The 22,621-nt window shown below is 44.7% G+C and overlaps 1 protein-coding gene across 2 annotated transcripts in view; it reads right to left on the bottom strand.

Annotated features, from left to right (window-relative positions):
- The window catches only part of sema3d (sema domain, immunoglobulin domain (Ig), short basic domain, secreted, (semaphorin) 3D), a 428,206-nt gene extending 406,113 nt beyond the window's left edge, over positions 1-22,093 (bottom strand). Inside the window, exon 1 of one of the 2 annotated variants that reach the window (XM_086010839.1) lies at positions 21,846-22,093. The gene's annotated coding sequence lies outside the window, so the exon portion shown is untranslated. The remainder of the gene's footprint in view (positions 1-21,845) is intronic. The other variant, XM_086010838.1, reaches the window with a different exon arrangement.
- Positions 22,094-22,621: the final 528 nt, after the last annotated feature.

Below are 22,621 nucleotides of genomic sequence, written 5' to 3'. Positions count from 1 at the left end.
CCTGCTCAAGAAGGGTCTTCAAATTGAGCTCATTTTTTTTAGGCGCACAGGCGCGTTTTAAAGGTTGGTACATATTAAAAATTATTTAATTTACTAAGAAACTGACTATTGTACACCAATGAAATGAGTAAATGGCTCAGTAGAGTTTTTCTAAGTAATTTTCAGTGATTTAAAATCGGGTTACTCACAGGTGGTGGACTGGACACTGAGTAAAAATGCTTCATTTTTGTAATAAACCCATTTCCAGCTGCATTAAATCAAACTGCACCAGTTTACAACTCTTAAATATATCACAGAATAATGCAAAGGAAAAAAATACAATTGCATACTATTCCGCTGCCCGATTGGGCCAATTCAGGGAAGATTTAACCTTTGTGATTAAGCAAGTGATTTTTAGCAGAAACCTGAACTGTAACCTAACCAGCGTAACTTCAAACGCAATTTGCACCGAATTTCCAGATTGCACCCAAAGCGCAAACTCTACCCCCATATTCTCCACTGGTTCAACTCCTTGCTTGAACCTGGAAGAGAAAGGAAGGGCTGGGCCCTGTGTGCCAGTGTGTGGGTGGGTGTGTGAGAGCACGTGTGCGTGCAGGTGCGCGCGGTGTGTGTGCATGTAAATGAAAACTAGGGTATACATACATAAACACAACAATAACACACACCAGTGACAATCATTTCTATGGCTGATCAGAGTTAAAGCCTTGATTTGGGCTGCAGGTTTTGATGCAGGTAAAAATAAAAAGGAGAGAGTGACAGATGTGAAAGGAAGAGAGAAAGGACGATAGAAACAATGGGAACGATAGAGGAGAAACGCTACAGAAAGACATACAAAAAAGAGGGAAGAAAATGAGAATAACAGAAAGAAAAAGAAACAGATGTCAACAAGAGAAAGTGTAAGAGGCATACAGAGAGAAACACAGACACATGCACACAGATAGATAAATGTGAAAAAGTGTTGAAGATGATCAGAAAGACAGGGCAAGGCAGACAGAAAGAGGTAAACATAAGTAGGAGTCGATCATGCGGCCCCTCGAGCCTGCTCCGCCATTCAATAAGATCACGGCCAATCATCTACCTCAACTCCAGATGTTGCAAAACAAGCAGCGACAGTTACATGAAGAGCGAGACAATTGCATTTTATAGAGTCATAGAGTCGTAGAGTTATACAGCACAGAAAGAGGCCATTCGGCCCATCACGTCCACGCCGGCCATCAAGTCCTGTCTAATCTAATCCCATTTTCCAGCACTTGGTCCGTAGCCTTGTATGCTATGGCATTTCAAATGCTCATCCAAATGCTTCTTGAATGTTATGAGGGTTCCTGCCTCTACCACCCTTTCAGGCAGTGAGTTCCAGATTCCAACCACCCTCTGGGTGAAAAAGTTTTTCCTCAAATCCCCTCTAAACCTCCTGCCCCTTACCTTGAATCTATGCCCCCTTGTTATTGACCCCTCTACTAAGGGGAAAAGTTCCTTTCTATCCACCCTATCTATGCCCCTCATAATTTTGTATACCTCAATCAGGTCCCCGCCTCAGCCTTTTCTGCTCCAAGGAAAACAACCCCAGCCTGTCCAGTCTTTCTTCATAGCTGAAGCGCTCCAGCCCAGGTAACATCCTGGTAAATCTCCTCTGCACCCTCTCCAAAGCAATCACATCCTTCCTATAGTATGGCGACCAGAACTGCACACAGTACTCCAGCTGTGGCCTTACCAGCATTTTGTACAGCTCCATCATAACCTCCCTGCTCTTATATTGTATGCCTCGGCTAATGAAGGCAATTATCCCATATGCCTTTTTAACCACCTTATCCACCTGTTCTGCTGCCTTCAGGGATCTATGTACATGCACACCAAGGTCCCTCTGATCCTCTGTCTTTCCTAGGGTCTTACCATTCATTGTGTATTCCCTTGCCTTGTTAGTCCATCCAAAATGCATCACCTCACACTTTTCAGGGTTAAATTCCATTTGCCACTGTTCCGCCCATCTGACCAACCCATCTATATCGTCCTGTAGCCTGAGGCTTCCCGCCTCGCTATTTACCACCCCACCAATTTTCGTGTCAGAATTCTTAAAGTGCATCCAGGAGAACTTTTTGAGCCAGCATGTAGAAAGTCCTACAAGAGAGGGAGTGGTACTGGACCTAATTCTAGGTAGACCACAAACAGCAAGGGACCCAGCACCGATCCCTGCGGTACCCCACTGGACACAGGCTTCCAGTCACAAAAACAACCTTCCACCATTACCCTCTGCCTTCTGCCACTAAGCCAGTTTTGGATCCAATGTGCCAAGGCACCCTGGATCCCATGGGCTCTTACCTTCCTGACCAGTCTCCTATGCGGGACTTTATCAAAAGCCTTACTGAAATCCATGTAAACCACATGCACTGCACTACCCTCATCCACACACCTCATCACTCCCTTGAAAAATTCAATCAAATTGGTCAGACATGATCTTCCCTTGACAAAGCCATGCTGGCTATCACTAATTAATCCCTGCCTCTCCAAGTGGAGACCAATTCCGTCCCTCGGAATTTTTTCCAATAATTTCCCTACCACTGATGTTAGGCTCACTGGCCTGTAATTCCCTGGTTTATCCCTACTACCCTTCTTGAATAATGGTACTACATTAGCTGTTCTCCAGTCCTCTGGCACATCCCCTGTGGCCAGAGAGGTTCTGAAAATTTGTGTCAGAGCCCCTGCAATCTCCTCCTTTGCCTCACATAGTAGCCTGGGATACATCTCGTCCGGGCTTGGGGATTTATCCACTTTTAAGCCTGCTAAAACCGCTAGTACCTCCTCCCTCTCGATGCTAATATGTTCAAGTATATCACAGTCCCCCTGCCCGATTTCTATGTCCACATCGTCCTTCTCCAGTGAACACAGAGGCAAAAAATTCATTTAAAACCCCACCTACATCCTCTGGCTCTACACACAGTTTGCCACTTTGGTCCATAATGGGCCCTACTCTTTCCCTAGTTATCCTCTTGCCCTTAATATACTTATAAAACACCTTAGGATTTTCCTTTATTTTGCTCGCCAGTGTTATTTCATAGCTCCTCTTCGCTCTCCTAATTTCTTTTTTAAGTATCCCCCTGCACTTTTTATACTCCTCTAGGGCTTCCTCTGTCTTTAGTCCTTTGTATCTGCCAAAAGCCCCCCTTTTTTTCCTAATCCATTCTCATATATCCCTTGACATCCAAGGTTCCCTGGGCTTGTTGGTCCCACCCTTGACCTTTATGGGAACATGTTGCCATTGTACTCTCTCAATATCCTTTCTGAAAGACTCCCATTGCTCCGATGTGGATTTTCCTTCAAGTAGCTGATCCCAGTCCACATTGGCCAGATCCTGCCTTATCATATTAAAATCGGCCTTCCCCCAATTTAGAACCTTTATTTCTGGTCCATCCTTGTCCTTTTCCATGACTGCCTTAAATCTCACTGAATTATGGTCACTGTCACCAAAGTGCTCACCTACTAACACTTCTACCACTTGCCTGGCCACATTCCCTAGAATTAGGTCCAGTACCACCCCCTCTCTTGTAGGACTTTCTACATGCTGGCTCAAAAAGTTCTCCTGGATGCACTTTAAGAATTCTGCACCCTCTAAGCCTTTCACACTCTGACTATCCCAGTTAATATTGGGAAAGTTGAAATCCCCCACTATAATTACCCTATTATTTGCACACTTCTCTGAGATTTGTCTACATATCTGTTCCTCTATCTCCCCCTGGCTGTTTGGGGGCCTATAGTACACGCCCAGCAAAGTGCTAGCCCCCTTTTTGTTTTTAAGTTCAACCCATATGGCCTCATTAGAGGAACCTGTTAATATATCATCCCTCCTTACAGCAGTAATTGTCTCCTTAATTAATATTGCGACACCCCCTCCTCTTTTACCCCCCCTCTGTCTCACCTGAAGATTCTATACCCCAGAATATTGAGCTGCCAGTCTTGCCCCTCCCTCAACCATGTCTCCGTGATAGCAACAATATCATACTCCCATGTGCTCATCAACAACTTCAGTTCATCCACCTTATTCGTAAGACTCCTTGCATTAAAATAAATGCCATTTAGCCTTGCCCTACTCCCTTGTGCCGTTACATATTTGCTCTCCCTTCCAGTCTGACTTATTTTATCCTCTATATTTTGTTGTGTATGTACCTTTAAGAGAATAACTGGTCTCAGACTGCAGTACCGGCAGTGACCACCCCTGTATAAAAGGCGCTAGAGAGCCTCTGTTGGTTAGTTTCGTTTATGCCTTTCACCAGTAAAGATCTCTTTGTTTCTCTCCTGCTAGTCCGTGTCTCAATCATTCACGGACTTAACACTGGCGATGAGTTAGAAACAAACTTATCTGCAACTCAGCAGCAGCTCCGACGACGTGTTGAAGGTCGGAGCCAGAAGAAAAAAAAAAATAGGCCACTGAAACTCGAAACGGGCGTCGACCGTCAATCATCGATTTCAAAACTTGCAGAAGAGACTGTCCAGAGCCAGGCTGGGTTCCTCGGTCCGTGGTTTTCCAGCTAATCGGGCTGGTGGCAGGTAGTCCTCTGATCCTTCCTGGGCTGCAACGGGGCCGGGCAGCGAGTCGGGAAGCAAGGAGAGAGAGAGAGAGGGTGGAGCATACAGGGCGCGGCCGGTGTTTCGAAGCTGGGGCAGCGTTCGGACCTCAGAAGAGGGAGGGAAGTGTCCCAGAGGGTCCGCTCCACGACGGGAAGATAAGAAAAGAAAAAGAATACGCGCAAGAAACCGTGGAAAGCAGCGCTAACAACAGCGGGGAAGAAGGAAAAGCGCGGGAGGCGCCATTTTAGATTTGCAAGATGCCGAAGACTGGCTGTATCACTGCTTTTGATAATACATTAGAGGACTGGACCACGTATGTGGAAAGAGTCGAGGTATATTTCGAGGCAAATGAAATAGCGGAGGGGAAAAAGGCATCAATATTGCTAAATGTAATGGGCGCTAGAACGTACGGCCTATTGCGGGATCTGATTACTCCAGCCAAACCGAAGGCGAAGAGTTTTAACGAAATTGTTGCTGTTCTACAGGAGAACTTAAACCCTGCACCGCTGTTGATAGCAGAAAGATTTAAATTCCACAGGAGAACTCAGCACAAAGATGAGAGCAATGCTGAGTATCTTACGGAACTACGCAAGCTATCAAAGCACTGCCAGTTCGGAGCAGGACTGGCAGATACCCTACGGGACAAATTTGTCTGTGGACTCCTGAGTGAAGGAACACAGAAGAAGTTACTCGCAGAAAAAGAGCTGACGCTAGATAAGGCTTTCAGCGTGGCAGTATCGTATGAAGCAGCAGCCAGGGGAGCTGCAGAAATTCAACAAAAACCACAGGAATACGGCACCCACGAAATGACACGGGGATTTGCATAATGTTATCGCTGCGGCAGAACTAACCATGACCAGAAGGACTGCTGGTCCAAAGACAAAATATGCAGACAATGCGGGAAGATTGGACACATTGCACGAGTTTGTAGGTCTGGGAAGAAGACCAGCGACAACAAAAAGGCTACTAAGGAACCGTACAAGAAAGTACAAAAGATGACGGACAGTAGTTCCGAAGACCAGATGAGCGATAGTGAATCCGAGAACAGGAGATTAAGCTGTCTCAAACTTCACAATGTAATCGCAAAAGAGGATCACCAAACCATTTGGGTCACCCTCACGATAGCAGGTCCCAAGTTAAAATGGAATTGGATACAGGATCACCGCTAACCGTCATGAATCGACGAGACTATGAGCGGCTATTTTCACACATACCCTTGAGAGAGACATCCATCGTCTTGACGACATATACGGGGCAAAAAGTATACCCCAGAGGGAAAATAAGGGTGCCTGTCGAATACAATGGCAAGAAAATACAGAAATTGTATCTCTACATACTGCCAAATGGTGGACCACCGTCATTGGGACGGGAATGGATCAGGAAGATAAACTTAGATTGGCATTCCATTCATGCAATGATGGTGGACGGTAAAAAAGATGAAGACGTCACTCCTGGACGATTGTCAACAATCTTAGCTAACGCCAAAGAGGTATTTCAACAAGAACTGGGCACGCTTAAAGGCGTAACCGCCTCGTTAAAAATAGAAGAGAATGCAGTTCCCAAGTTTTTCAAAGCGAGACTGGTACCATATGCAATTCGTCCAGCCGTCGAGGCAGAGCTGGAGAATCTGGAGAAGGCAGGCGTGTTGTCTAAGGTCGACTGGAGCGAGTGGGCGACACCCATCGTTCCTGTCATGAAGAAAACGTTAAGCAATAAGTCCGGAGAGCCAAGGAAGATTCGCATCTGTGGGGATTTCAAGGTGACGGTGAACCCTGTCCTTCACACAGTACAATATCCTCTTCCAAGGATAGAAGACATCTTCGCCTCACTGTCTGGAGGGAAGCGTTTTACAAAAATTGACCTAGCACAAGCATATTTGCAGATGGAGGTTGAAGAGTCCTCTAGGAAGTATCTCACGATAAACACTCACAAAGGTCTTTACCAGTATCATCGATTGGTATTCGGAGTAGCATCGGCTCCGGCGATATGGCAAAGAGCGATGGAACAAGTCCTGCAAGGGATTCCGGGGACTCAGTGTTACTTGGACGACATCCTTGTGACAGGTGAAGATGACAGTGAACACCTTAACAACCTAGAACAGGTGCTCACTAGACTACGGGAACATGGGCTGCGAGCCAACCGCCCCAAGTGCGAATTTTTTAAGAAACAGATATCGTATTGTGGCCACGTGATTGATGAAGAGGGGTTACATAAGTCCCCTGACAAAATTGAAGCAGTTGTTAAGGCCCCAGCGCCTGAAAATGTGTCGCAACTGAGGTCATTCCTCGGATTGGTGAATTACTATCATAAGTTTTTGCCGAATTTGTCGACAATTCTGCATCCACTGAACGCCCTGCTACGAACGGGGGTAGCATGGAAATGGAGCGATGATTGTAAACGTCCTTTTCAGAAGAGTAAGGACTTAATCACTTCGAAGGAAGTATTGGCTCACTACAACCCAGCACTGCCAATCAGGCTGGCGTGTGATGCGTCTCCCTACGGCATTGGGGCGGTACTGTCACATAAATTCCTTGATGGTTTGGAGAGGCCGATAGCTTTTGCGTCACGCTCGTTAACTTCTGCTGAGCGTAACTACGCCCAGATTGACAGAGAGGCCCTCAGCCTAGTGTGGGGGGTGAAGAAGTTCAATCACTACCTGCACGGTCAAAAATTTACTCTACTAACCGATCATCAACCTCTTGTTTCCATTTTCAACCCTCAGAAGGGCGTACCGATAATGACAGCACAACGGCTGCAGAGATGGTCCCTTTTCCTAGGGGCACACCAATATGACATCGAGTACAGGGGAACTAAACAGCATGGAAATGCTGATGGATTGTCACGTCTACCGTTGCCGACGGTGGAAGAAGAAGACCTTGCAGTGGATCCAATGGAGTTATTCCACTCGACCATAGTCGAATGTCTCCCTGTGACGAATGCAAACATAGAAAAGGAAACACGGAATGACCCGACACTATCGCGGGTCTATGATTTAACGGTGAAGGGATGGCCAGCACATGGCGAACCACTGCTGCCAGCATTTTCGCCAAGAAGAGAACAGCTGTCAGTGTGCAGAGGAACCTTGATGTGTGGATCCAGAGTAGTAATTCCACCTAAGTTGACGGATAGAGTGCTCAATGAGCTTCATGAGGGTCATCTGGGCGGGGTAAAAATGAAGAGCTTAGCCAGAGCGTTTGTGTGGTGGCCGGGAATCGATAGAGAAATCGAAGAGATGACCAAGAGCTGTGCAGGATGCCAGAAGGTCCAAAACGCCCCACCACAAGCTCCTCTGCATCCATGGGAGTGGCCCTCATCTCCATGGCAAAGGGTGCACATTGATTTTGCTGGTCCCTTCATGGACTCTATGTTTTTAATTGCGGTGGATGCACATTCAAAGTGGCCAGAGGTAATAAAAATGTCCTCAACCACCACGGAAAAAAACTATTGCAGTTTTACGAACCATATTCGCCAGGAATGGGCTGCCTGAACAGATTTGCTCTGACAATGGACCACAGTTTGTGTCTGAAGAGTTCCGGAGGTTCTTAAAGAACAATGGTGTTAAGCATTACACATCTGCCCCATATCATCCAGCCACTAATGGATTGGCCGAGAGGTTTGTCCAAACATTCAAGAAGGCTATCAAGGCAATGTGTAATGAAGATATACCCCTACAACACAAGCTGGACAACTTCTTGTTTGCGACACATGCGGTTACCAACCAAACTCCAGCCATGATGTTCTTCAATCGAAGGCTACGATGCCGCTTGGATTTGGTTAAGCCAAACGTCCAAAGAGATGTGGAGAACAGGCAGTTTCAGAATATGAATGAAAGGCCGACCAGGAGTTTTAAGATAGGTCAACCAGTTTTGGCCCGGAACTACCGCACTGAGAAATGGCAGCCAGGAACGATTTGTACACGACAAGGACCTCTCATGTATACCATGGACGTTGGGGAGAGCATTGTAAGACGCCATGCTGACCAGATTCTAGAGTCACTGGAAAACGTCAACTCCACACCACGATCTGATACACCTGGTAATGAAATCGACATTCCAATTGCAGCTACCGCAGAACCGGTAATATTGGAAGCAGATGAACCAAACAACGACATTGATTCCGACTCAACATTGCCAGAAGAACCTGATACTCCAAAGAGGCGTTATCCAGACAGAATCAGGAAGCCTCCTCAAAGACTGAACTTATAATTGCTTAAACTTAACCAATGTATCTAGCAACAGTAATTGTGATTGTAATTCGTTATCATTAGTTGTTAAATGAATGTTATGTACTGTTTATCTAAAAGGGGAGGAATTGTTGTGTATGTACCTTTAAGAGAATAACTGGTCTCAGACTGCAGTACCGGCAGTGACCACCCCTGTATAAAAGGCGCTAGAGAGCCTCTGTTGGTTAGTTTCGTTTATGCCTTTCACCAGTAAAGACCTCTTTGTTTCTCTCCTGCTAGTCCGTGTCTCAATCATTCACGGACTTAACATATTTGGCTGTACATCACCCCCTATTATAGCTCCACTCTGTATCCCATCCCCCTGCCAAGTTAGTTTAAACCCCCCCGAACAGTGCTAGCAAACCTCCCCGCAAGGATATTTGTCCCGTTCTGGTTCAGGTGCAACCTGTCCGACTTGTACAAGTCCCACCTTCCCCAGAAGCAGGCCCAGTGATCCAGGAAACTAAAGCCCTCCCTCCTACACCAACTCTTTAGCCACGCATTCATCTGCTCTATCCTTCTATTCCTATACTCACTAGCACGTGGCACCGGGAGTAATCCAGAGATTACAACCTTTGAGGTCCTACTCTTTAATCTGCTACCTAGCTCCCTAAATTCTTGCTGCAGGACCTCATCCCTCTTCCTACCCATGTCATTGGTCCCAATGTGAACCACAACCTCTGACTGTTCACCCTCCCCCTTCAGAATGCCCTGCAGCCGTTCCTTAAGCAACACCATAGGAAACCAATTATTACATATAAATTTGAAATACATCTCAAGTCAAATGCATAAAAGCAAACTGTGGTTTTGACTCCCTCCTGAGCCATTTGTATTGGGGCCACCATGCAAGCTAATCATTACTTTCAAACACATCACAAGGATGAGGAAAATGATTTACAAAAATGATTAATTGTTGTGCAGTTTTCAGCAATCTAATAGAGTTCTCCCAGTATGATGGAGGCAATTTCAGTGCCTGTTGGCCTCTTATACCCACAACTCCCAAGGTACATAAAAGGACCTTTATTGCTCTGCCTCGGTTACGCTTGAATGGTGCAGCTTACACACAATATTAGATCGGACTGCGTTTAATATATAGGGAACAGCTGTTACTAATTAAAACAAAGTTCAACAATACAGGGTAATTAACAACCGATTAACCCTTTCAGGGTGGAGACTCTCCAATGTTGTCCCCTTCAGTCGTGTTTCAGCTCACACACAGGAAAGACCAGTGGCAGTTTCCAGATATTTTTACAATTATGGGCAAAACAACTTGACAGCCAGGGAGGAGTGGCGGGGAATTATAACCCCCTGGATAAAACTCGGGATGTTTTTCTCGCCTCAAGTATCAACTGAAACACACCTTTACTCTGAACCTAGGAACCTGTCTGAGTTTCACAATTCAAAGGGGGCTGGAGATGGGACTGTCGTAAGTCGATTTTATATTATAAAACTACAGTGGACAGAAAATGTGCGTATTTCATGCTATTAACTGTAGTTAGGAATAAAAGTTGCCCAGTTTAACTCACTTTTTCCATGGGTCTTGCGAGCTGTTGCCTAACCTGCCAGCCCAACTGCTGCCTGGCATCTGATGAAGAAAGGCATTGGTTGGAAATCTAAACGGAGAACAGGACTGCGAGGCTGGGCTGGGCAATCCTCCCTGAACTGACGTTCCAATATAAAAGTGCCTTAAGCATAAATGTTGCCCAAAGACTGAGTCAGCTAGGTTCCAATCGCAATCAGCGGCACAATGAGTCCACTCGTGTCTGCAATCTAAGATCAGACAACACTTGGAAACATTGAGCATGGAAAACCAATAAGGATTTGATAAACATTTTGAAATGAAGGGGTGCATTATTATTTTTGCAAGTGGGTGTCACGCATGTAGGAACATGGGAATTACTAGACAGAAACAGACCAGGGTCCAACTAGTTCACCTTCTACCCTGGGAGTCGCACAATACAACAATAATGCAGCTGTTGACTAATCACGGTGACCAATCTCTATCAATGAGTCTACAACAGACCCAGACATGAGGTGAAGAAAAACCCCAGAAAGAAAGACTTGCATTTCTATAGCGCCTCTCAACCATCGGATGCCCCAAACCACTTTACAGCCAATGAGGTACTTTTTCAAGTGTGGTCACTGTTGTAATGCAGGAAACACGGCAACCAATTTGCACACAGCAAGCTCCCACAAACAGCAATGTGATAATGACCAGATAATCTGTTTTAGTGATGTTGATTGAGGAATCAACATTGGCCCCAGGACACCGGGGATATCTCCCCTGCTCTTCTTTGAAATAGTGCCATGGGATCTTTTACGTCCACCTGAGAGAGCAGATGGGGCCTCGGTTTAACAGCTCATCAAAAAGACAGCACCTCCGACAGTGCGGCCCTCCCTCAGCACTGCACTGGGAGTGTCAGCCTAGATTTTCGTGCTCAAGTCCTTGGAGTGGGACTTGAACCCACAACCTTCTGACTCAGCAGCGAGGGTGCTACCCACTGAGCCACAGCTGACACACACGGTGGAGAGCTCTGGAAACCATAGGTCCAAAGTCATCTGTTCCTCCCGAGCACACTACACTCACCATATGTCATGTCACCAATTTCTCACACACTATATCCCAAAATATTATTTGCATTTGAATGAATCACTGCTAACTGCTTCCACCATCTCCCGAGGGAGTGCTCCATAGATTGACCACTCGCTCTGAGGTAATGGGATGATGTATTTTTGTCATTATGTGTGTCATTACATTGTACATCTCAAAACAAGTAATTAAAAGACTGCTATACACGTTTACATTGCTTCTAAGCTACAGCACCGACACATGGATGCCACGATGGCTGCCTGCTCCTACGAGCCCCACTGCGGCAGCAATTATTTAGGCTCACATTGTGATCTTTACAGCTGCTCAGATTCCTTGTAAATTGATTGCTGTCTGAATGGAGTCAGCTTAGCAGCTTGAAAGCAAGCTGACCCAGAGTCAACACTGACCTACAGTGGGTCCCACTGGGCAGCCTCGAGCCAGCATTAGTGTGTAAGACAAGAATGTTTTTCATCATATATGTTTCCCAAATTAATGTTTGAATATTGCATAATTAAAAACACATATATATATATATATTATATATATATATACACACACACCAAATATTCATAAGCTGCTTGTCTATTTTATAGAGCGCTGTTTCAGTTGCTGTATTATCTTATGACATTAACATTCAATCTCCATAATTTCCTAACTAATTTTGAGTGCGCAATTAACACTATTGTTCACAGTTTAGCATAGAAGCAATTTAGCATATTCCACATTATTTAGATATTAATATTTCAAAACCAAAAATGATATTAAATTGTTCTGTTCCAATGCTCATCTGTGCGTTTAAATTGAGCAAATACGAACAATTAATTGCTGAATAGAAAGGATTGAATTTCACGACGGGTTTCGATGTTACAGCATTTGCTGAAACAAATCAGGATCAGTGAGCGGGTATCTGCTGCGTTACTGTTCAGCAGCATCTCCACCTGTGTCTGTGTCCAAAGTACACCCTCACGGTTATATCTGATCTGGTTGAAGTTTTCAGGGTATTCAGGGGAACAGATAGGATAGATAGAGAGAAACTATTTCCGCTGGTTGGGGATTCTGGGACTAGGGGGCAGAGTCTAAAAATTAGAGACAGGCCTTTCAGGAGTGAAATTAGGAAACCCTTCTACACACAGGGTGGTAGAAGTTTGGAACTCTCTTCTGCAAACGACAATTGATGCTAGATCAATTGTTCATTTTAAATCAGAGATTGATAGATTTTTGTTAACCAAAGGTATTAAGGGATATGGGCCAAAGGCGGGTATATGGGGTTAGGTCACAGATCAGCCATGATCTCACTGAATGGCGGAGCAGGCTCAAGGGGCTGAATGGCCACCTCCTCCTGTTCCTATGTCGCTCTTCCACAGGCAATTCTGGGCGCGTCACTGATCATCCACTGCCAGCCATGTTAGCTACTCCTGTAAGTGATCTTTACTGCAGATCGCTTGTTGAGCAAGGAGGGAAGGATCTGCTTTTAATTGGCAGACATATCACATGATCATACTCTGGTCATCGTATGCTCACTGAATGGAGGGATTTGTGCTGCGGACGGAGATTTTATTCACTTAGTGATCCAAGCCTTAAATACCAGCTCCACATCACTCTCTGCAAGAGAACATGGAAATCTCTGCAGCCATACAAGCCAGGCTCCACTCACCAATATCTGCATGTCAATTAAATCTTAATGTTAGGCATGAAAAAAACAGGCCACTCAGCTCTTTGCTCAAAAGAGTAAAAATTAAGCTTTAAAAAGTTTACAGACAGTTCAACTGAGAACTTTTTGAAACTTTGTTTCACACTGATTGCCGCCAATGTGATGCGAGAGGTGCTGATGCTCACGTTTGCTTAACACGATGAGTTCACAACAGAATTAAGTTACACAATTTGCATTAATGTGAAACCAAAAACAATTCACATTGACACAAATTGGGTAGAATAAAGGCTTACAAAGGAGCACATATTTCAAAGCGTATTCCAATCAATCAACTTACATTAAGGACCAGTAATGTTATGAAGTACTTGTGTAATTTTCTCCTGCTGCTAATTGGGCTTCAATACAGGTGGTATAGACCTGTAGTAGAAATTATTAGCGTGGTTGTAGAGTACTGCTCATACCTCACTTAGAGGATTGTGCTCAGTTTTATGCACCTCCCCTTAGTAGGAATATATCGGCCTTGGGCAAAGTCCAGTGACGATACCTGGGATAAAAGGGACTGAGCTATGATGAGAGCCAAGGGGTAAACTTGTGTCATATTCTCTGGAGGTAAGGTTAAGGGATGATCTGATAGCGGTGATTGCAATAATGGAGGGAATTGGTAGATAGTGAATGTCTCTTCCTTCTATTATGGGAATCCACAACAAGGCAACATAATCTTAAAATAAATAACTAAAATGGTTAAAAGCAAATCTAGGAAAAAGAATGTTTCACATAAAAGGCTACAAAAATATGGGTTGCAGTGCCCGAGAAGAACATAGGTGCAGATTTAATTGAGGTGTTCAAAAGGGAGATAGATACTTGGGAAGTAAAGTATTCAGAGATATGTAGAGGGCAGGAAATTGGAATTAAAAATATAAAGAGCTATCATGGCTGACAAAATGGCCTACTTCTGTTTCCATGTTCCTAGGATAACATTGAGACATAGAAATTCGGTAAGAGTATATAATGTCCATACACTCACAATTCACATGAAAACAGATGTAGTAACTTGGCTGAATAAGTGACCAATCTTTGCCACATCACTGGAAGGCCTGGAAGCTCAGTGATGGACATCCTTACTGCTGAAGACAAGACTATGCTAACTACTGACGGTAAGTTATGACCATGACTGTCTACTGACAAACCATAAAAGCAAAAAGAATTGTCCTTCAGGCAGAGCAAGGTTGCTATACTGGAGCGAGGGGACATGAGGAAAGAATAGTTTCTCCTCAGGCTTCTTCCTGTGTTCCACCAGCTCACAGTATCAACACGTAGCTCGAAGCCACTCTTCTGCATTGTGAGCTGTGTTTTGCCTCGTCAGCTTTTGTAATGCTTTCTCTGTGCTGGGACTAGGTGGAATCTGAATTTAATTGCTCTAGGGATTTGTTCAGCTTTAGTAAGGGAGGAATCACACAGTCAGCACAGTTTGCACCGTTACACCTTTAATTCAGGTCATTGAATAGGAAAATTGCAAATAAGGCAAAGCAGAAATGCTGGCACACAGCCGGAAATAGAAAGTGCAATTTAATGTTGAAATAATGGAAATGTAACTTGCCTCCAAAAAAAAATCACAAATATTAACTTTGCAAGATCAAAAAAAGTGTTTCTAACTTTACATAGGTTCAATCCACAAAGGCGTTGTCTCCAGATTAAGATGATGATCCAAAGCTCTTGTATAGGGGCTGTCCTGCCTCCAAGTATCAGGTCCGCCCGAGGAACTCCACCTGATTTTAACCTCTCAGAAGCTGATGAACCTGCTGTGTATTTTCAGAATTTTCTCTTTTAATTACAAATTTCCCACATTTGAAGTTTTTCCTTACATCTCAAAATGATGATGTCTGGAATAAGTGGAGATTCAATTTTATCCCTTAATTTTTATTTTTTTCATTCTTCTTTCAGACTCTCCCAGCCAGTAAGCTGGACTCGAGCAAAAAAGCAGCCAATGATCTGATGCTAGGCATCTGCCAGTGGTATTCCAGAGTCGACCACCAGGAGTTTGCAAGGGTGGCCGGAGGTGACTTACCCTCTGTGTCACTCTCCTTTCCCAGTCTCTGTGCTGACCATCAACTGAGCTCAGGCAGTCACTGTGTAATGGCCTGGAGTGACTCGCCCTGTGTCCCTCTGAGTGATAGCGCAAAGGTCCTCTACCAAACTGCCCCCACCACACAGTACTGCCCCCCGAATATCAAAATCCATGACAAGGCCTTGGACAACGTGGACCACTTTCCATACCTCAGGAGCCGACTGTCAACAAGGGCGGACATCGATGACGAAGTCCAACACCGCCTTCAGTGTGCCAGTGCAGCCTTCAGTCGCCTGAGGAAGAGTGTTTGAAGACCAGGACCCCAAACCCAGCACCAAGCTCATGGTCTACAGAGCAGCAGTGATACCCGCCATGCTGTATGCCTCAGAGACATGGACCATGTACAGCAGGCACCTCAAAGCACTGGAGAGGTACCACCAACGCTGCCTCCGCAAGATCCTGCAAATCCATTGGCAAGATAGGCGCACCAACGTCAGTGTTCTCGCTCAGGCCAACATACCCAGTATCGAAGCATTGACCACGCTGGATCAGCTCCGATGAATGGGTCACATCGTCCACATGCCCGATAAGAAACTCCCAAAACAAGTGCTCTACTCGGAGCTCCGACACGGCAAGAGAGCTCCAGGTGGGCAGAGAAAATGCTTCAAGGACACCCTCAACGCCTCCTTGAAAAAGTGCAACATCCCCACCGACACCTGGAAATCCCTGGCCCAAGACCGCACAAAGTGGAGGAGAAGCATCCGGGAAGGCGCTGAACACCGAGTCTCTTCGCCGGGAGCAAGCGGAAGCCAAGCGCAGGCAGCGCAAGGAGTGCACGTCAACCCAAGCACCCCACCCACCTGCCCCTTCAACCGTCTGCCCCACCTGTGACAGAGACTGTAGGTCCCGCATTGGACTCCTCAGTCACCTGAGAACTCATTTTTAATGTGGAAGCAAGTCATCTTCGGTTCCGAGGGACTGCCTAAGAAGAAGGTGGTGGCACTCGTGCCTCTGAGTCAGAAGGCTGTGGGTTCAAATCCCACTCCAGAGCCTCGAGTGCATAATCCAGGCTGACATTCCAGTGCAATACTGAGGGAGTGCCGCACTGTCGGAGGTGCCGTCTTTCAGATGAGACGTTAAACCGAGGCCCCGTCTGCTCTCTCAGGTGGATGTAAAAGATCCCCGGTGTCCTGTCCAATATTTATCCCTGAACCAACATCACTAAAAAAACAGATTATCTGGTCATTATCACATTGCTGCTTGTGGGACCTTGCTGTGCGCAAATTGGCTGCTGCGTTTCATACAGTGACTCAGTACTTCATTGGCTGTCAAGCACTTTGGGACATCCTGAGGTTGTGAAAGCACTTTATAAATGCAAGTCTTTCTTTTATTTCTCTCCTTTCCCAGTCTCTGTGCTGACCGTACGACTGAACTCAGACAGTCACTGTGTAATGGCCTTGAGTGACTCACCCTCTGTGTCCCTCTCCTTTCCCAGTCTCTGTGCTGACCGTACAATTGATGAATCACAGGTGCAAAACAATTTTTGGATTTTTTGTTGTTGTTTGTTCAATTCTTTAACTCAAGGACAATCACACAGCACATTTTAAGACATGTCCCAAAAACTAGTGTAATGAGATCTCTCTGAATTGTAAGACCATTAGTTTTCAGATACAAATGAACTTTTCAGTGAAATTTTGCTGCAACTATAGATCCAAGCATAGATTTCTAAAGGTACAAAGCATTGCTAACTTATTCCCATTATACAGAATTCTTGATCCAGGAATTAATAAAATGTCTGAACTTGATCTAAACATAGAATAACACACGCAGTGAGAAGTGAGCTAAGGTTTTCCTGAGGAAAGACAGATTGCTTATATGTGACATCACCACATTTCCCACCTCATTTTCCAATAGCAGACGCCCAAATGAATCAGCGCCTGCATCTGGTGCCTCTTACTGCCTGTGCCCAGCCCCTTCAGATAGGACAACACGAGAGAGACAGCCAGCAAGCACGTGGAGGCTTCGAAAAGGAAGTGCCTCTTTTTTTTTTAAAAAGCAGGGCCAGAAGGATGATCACTGGGTTTGAAGGTCTTCCGCTGCTCTTGTTGGTCGTGAGTCAGGCCTATGCAGGTGACCTGAACCCTGAAATACAGGTGGGTTCAGCTGTCTTGCACCATGAGGTGGGCACAGGCAAATCAGCCTGAATATTTCATATAACAAAATAGTTTAATTTAGATTCTGGTGCAACCTGGGTGATTAATAGATTATGGCACACACATTATCAATATGTTTTGTTTAAAATCAACATGCTTTCTATTTGACAGACTAATGATTAGGGTTTACGATGAGTGAATAAATCAAATTCAGTTACATTGAATTCTGGGATTCTTATTGTATTTTGGATTCATCTTCCATGATTCTTTTTGTTTTTTTCTGTTTCTTACATCAGTTGTATTGCATTCCCTTATACAGTTTGCACTTTTATGCTGCAGCTATTAGTTTGAGACCATCACAAGAAAATAAAGAACCTGCACTTACACAGCACTTTATATGACCTCACGATGTCCCAAAGTGCTTCATAGCCAATCAATTCCTTCCTACATCTGCAAAGGGATATAGATAGGTTAAGTGAGTGGGCGAAAATTTGGCAGATGGAGTAAAATGTGGGAAAATGTGAGGTTATCCACTTTGGAAGGAAGAATGAAAAAGCAAATTATTATTTAAATGGAGTGAGAGTACAAAATGCTGCGGTACCGAGGGATCTGGGGGTCCGAGTACAGGAAACACAAAAAGTTAGCATGCAGGTACAGCAAGTAATTAGGAAGGCTAATGGAATGTTGGCCTTTATTGTAAGGGGGATGGAGTATAAAAGTCGGGAAGTTTTGATGCAACTTTACAGGGCGCTGGTGAGACCACACCTGGTGTACTGCGTACAGTTTTGGTCTCCATATTTAAGGAGGGATATACTTGCATTGGAGGCAGTTCAGAGAAGGTTCACTAGGTTGATTCCTGGGATGAAGGGGTTGACGTATGAAGAAAGGTTGAGCAGGTTGGGCCGATACTCATTGGAGTTTAGAAGAATGAGAGGTGATCTTATTGAAACATATAAGATTCTGAGGGGGGATTGACAGGGTGGATGCTGAGAGGATGTTTCCCCTCGTGGGGGTATCTAGAACTGGGGGGGGCATAGTTTCAGAATAAGGGGTCGCCCATTTAAGACGGAGATGAGGAGGAATTTCTTCTCTCAGAGGGTCGTGAATGTTTGGAATCCTCGACCCCGGAGAGCTGTGGAGGCGGAGTCAGTGAATATATTCAAGGCGGAGATTGACAGACATTTGAACTACAGGGGAGTCGAGGGGTCTGGGGAGAGAGCGGGAAAGTGGTGTTGAGGACAAGGTTGGATCAGCCATGATCTTATTGAATGGCGGAGCAGGCTCGAGGGGCCGAATGGCCGACTCCTGCTCCTGTTTCTTGTGTTCTTATGTTGTATCGTATGGAAATGCTACGGCCGGCAAGGTCCCACAAACAGCAAATGAGGTAAAAGACCAGAACCAGTTTTGCTTGTGGTGGTTGTGGGGTGAATGCTGGCCCACACCCTTGGAGAACTCTTTGAATATTAGTGCCTTTGTATTTTTGTATCCATCTGAACATGTTGATCGAGCTTCAGTTTAATGCCTCACCTGAAAGATGTCACTGCCCACAATGGTTGCCTCGTTGGAGTACCAGCTGAGAACATTGAAAAGTCAACCAACCCAAGCTCTACTGTGAGCTCAGCATCACCCTGAGTTTTAACATGTTGCACCTGAATCACAGTTAACTTTTTAAGCATTGAAGAAATGACAGGCTCTTTGCTAACTCCACAAAAATAAGAATGAAATTCAAAATGTTCCTAGGGTTTCAATGGACCACATGGGAATGTTTTAAAATTCTATTTGCACCTGTTTCACTTAAATGTTCTCTTACATCGGATATACAGCACAGAAACAGGCCATTCGGCCCAACCAGCCCATGCCGGTGTTTATGCTCCACTCGAGCCTCCTCCCGTCTTTCCTCATCTAAATCTATCAGCATAACCCTCTATTCCCTTCTCCCTCATATGCTTGTCCAGCCTCCCCTTAAATGCCTCTATACTATTTGCCTCAACCACTCCCTGTGGCAGCGAGTTCCACATTCTCACCACTCTCTGGGTAAAGAAGTTTCTTCTGAATTCCCTATTGGATTTCTTGGTGACTATCTTATATTGATGGCCTCTAGTTATGCTCTTCCCCACAAGTGGAAACATTCTCTCTGTATCCACTTTATCAAAACCTTTCATCATTTTAAAGACCTCTATTAGGTCACCCCTCAGCCTTCTCTTTTTCAAGAGAAAAGAGACCCAGCTTGTTCATCCTTTCCTGATAGGTACACCCTCGCATTTCTGGTACCATCCTTGTAAATCTTCTCTGCACCCTCTCCAGTGCCTCTATATCCTTTTTATAATATGGCGACCAGAACTGTACGCAGTGCTCCAAGTGTGGTCTAACCAAGGTTCGATACTGGTTTAGCATAACTTCACTACTTTTCAATTCTAGCCCTCTAGAGGTAAACACTAGTGCTTGCTCTCTCAGTTCAGTGACCTCACTGGCCAGTTATACAGCACTTTTTGCATTGACGCAAAATCAGAGCTGCCCCAAATGGTGCAAAAGCAGCGGTGAGGCCAGGTCATCAGATAATCAAGTGTTCTTTATGGAAAAGCCAAAGTGAATTGAGCCATTTCAAGTACACTACCTGCAGTCAAAGATTACTGTCATTATAACACATTCTATTGAAGAACACCACAGTATGGCTCCAACAGGTCTCTCTGTGTGCAACACTCCACATTTCAATCTGCTGAACCCACCAGGAACCGCATAAGCCTACACAATATTTCCTTCCTAGCCTTTCATGTACAGTCTCCACGATTTGACCAGTAACAAAAATAATAAATAAAATTAAAGAGCTTTCATTTACCTCACTAAAGGCTCTCAAACAATGACAAGAGGAAACATCGGTTATACTCCTGAGAATTAACAGTGTGTAAGATTCTCAAAATCTTTAAGCTTCCTCCCACACCACACACTAGTATTGCAACACTGGCTGCATGATATCTGATTCACTCTCAGACTTTAGTTGGGTCATGTTCTCAACTATTCCCCCCAAATCTCTCTCAGTGGCAACCATTAAGTGATAATTTACAGATGTCCCTTTGGTTTTCTCACCAAAGCGTATTATCACCTTGCAGTCTGAAAATGACAGCGTCTATTTAGGATTTTGCTCAGAGATTTGTCGATGTAAATTCAGTTGGGATGTTTTTCCTGTTCTTCATTCAACTTTAATTTCAGGAACTCTGCATTCTTGATCAGATTTCAAGATCCCGCGAAGCTTTTATGACGGACAGAAGCAATATATAAAACTTGAACTTTAGCAAACCAGGTCAACATTTAACAAGCCACACTTTAGATTTTAAGATACAATTTATGAAATAATGCTGCTGTAAATTACACATAAAATCGTTTCCTTTTGATTAAGCAGAGGAAAGGGTGATTTACTTTTCCAGTTAGAATGTTTGAAAGACTTCGTTCCTAAATTGCTCGAGTAGTAAAACACACCAAAGCAAATCAACACTCCTCTGGAAAGCATAAGTGGAATAGTCCAATTGTACAGGGTTCGCCATCTGTTATCTATAAAAATGTTACTGCGTTAAGATTTTAGCACACAATCTAACCCAACAGGTCTGTCACTATTACATTAGATATTCACGTGAGCCAGTATACTGTCCTACACTATTTGACTGATAGACTATTGGACTTCCTTTAGTAACTACCGTGTGTGCTGGAAGGGCCAGCTATTAGTTCTATTACCATTTCTTTCCCTCTAGCTTCTCCATTTCTTTTCCTTAAGGTGATAACTTTCACTGGGTACGGTTCCACAGCTGATGACAGCCTACCTGCACCTCGCTCAAATGGTCATTCTTCACATGCCAGCCTGGACAGTGAGTGACAGCAGGCTATTCGACCATGTTGACCAGCGCAGCTGGGGCTGATCAAAACTTCACACACCTGGGCTTCCAACAGGAGTCTCTGGATCACAATCCCAAGTGGGAATCTCCCCCACTTCTTTTAAACCCCGAGACACTCAAGCTGTCGCCCTGACCCATGTCAGCCAATGCACACCAGAGCAAGAATCAAAGCTGGGATCTGATTAACCTACAGGTTCTGAGGCATGTATCTGGCGAACTAGTGGAGGGTGTAGATCTGCTCAAAGTTTAATTTTGCCGGTCATGAATTTCCCTTAACGGAAAGATCGATTGGAATGATCGGATTTCAGTCCTCAGCAGTCAAACAGTTAACATTTTTATCTGCATTAAACAGTGGCTCCAAGGTGCATCTATTTACAATAGGTACTTTTCACCATTATGATTTGTAAAAAAAAAGCTTGAAATGATTTAAAAACTAACAGATAGAAATATATTCTAGTGATTAAAGTCAGCAGAAAGTGCAGTCACCTCGACTAGAAGTTCGGTTTCAATTATACATGTGCATTTATCACATTGTATGTTGTATTATATCAGAAATAAGAAAGTACAATTATTTAATTAGGAAGTGGTAAATTAAATCACATTGCATTTACTGATAAGAGTGTAGAATCGCGGTTGTTCCAGTCAAGGTTAATTCAGCCACTCTCGACAATAACCAGCACACGAAAGAACCAGGCAGTGAATTACTGAATAATTAATTACCTTCTCAAACCTCTGGTCCACTGCGGCTGGTTTATCAGGCGAGTGAACAGCGAGCTCCGTGCAAGGTGAGGGTGAAGTGTTTGACTGAGCTGAAGCTGGAGCTGGCTGGGGAGGGAGGGATGGAGCCAGCATGCACCCAAGTGTCAGATCAAACTTCCAGTTGTCCAAAAGGCAAATCAAGTAGAGGGCGCTGCGGCGAACATGGGGAGGACTAAAGAGAAAACACAGCTTAAAAAAAACACTGCCAGTCAGCTTGTTTCAGAGAACTGTGGATGATCATTAAAGCTCCTTAAGGGCACGGGCTGGAAGCGTCAGCCTGTTAGTTCAGAGTCTGGGCAAAGCCAGCTTATTCCCCTCCCTCGAGGCTGTTTTAAATTGCATTTACGTGCAGCCTCCTACCTTGAGCTGGAATTCATCCACTCACTCATTCATTCATTTCCCCCTCCTCCCTGTCAACAAACCAAGTTGGCTGTAACTGTGAGACACTAATTACAATTGCGGCATGTCCAGCAGGGCGGGGAGACTCGAGCCAGACAGAGGAGCGCCGGCCACGGGTGTCGCAGCCCAAAGCACATTTATTCCCAGAGATGGTGTGCGCCCTCTGACAACCCTACACTGTGAGATGGCCATGACAACTGGGGGCACCTCAACATGGAAAGGTTTACACGGGGCGGGGGGAGATAGGAATACAACCATTCCCAGTGCACCTCCCCCTGAGGAACTTTTCACAAGAGGAATGAAACTTGCCTCTATTTATTGTGGAATTCAGAAAGACG

Source organism: Somniosus microcephalus, chromosome 17, assembly GCF_052327205.1.
Source record: "Somniosus microcephalus isolate GS21.2 chromosome 17, FLI_Smic_1.0, whole genome shotgun sequence".
NCBI lineage: Eukaryota > Metazoa > Chordata > Chondrichthyes > Squaliformes > Somniosidae > Somniosus > Somniosus microcephalus.
This window is presented reverse-complemented; position numbering and strand designations above follow the sequence as displayed.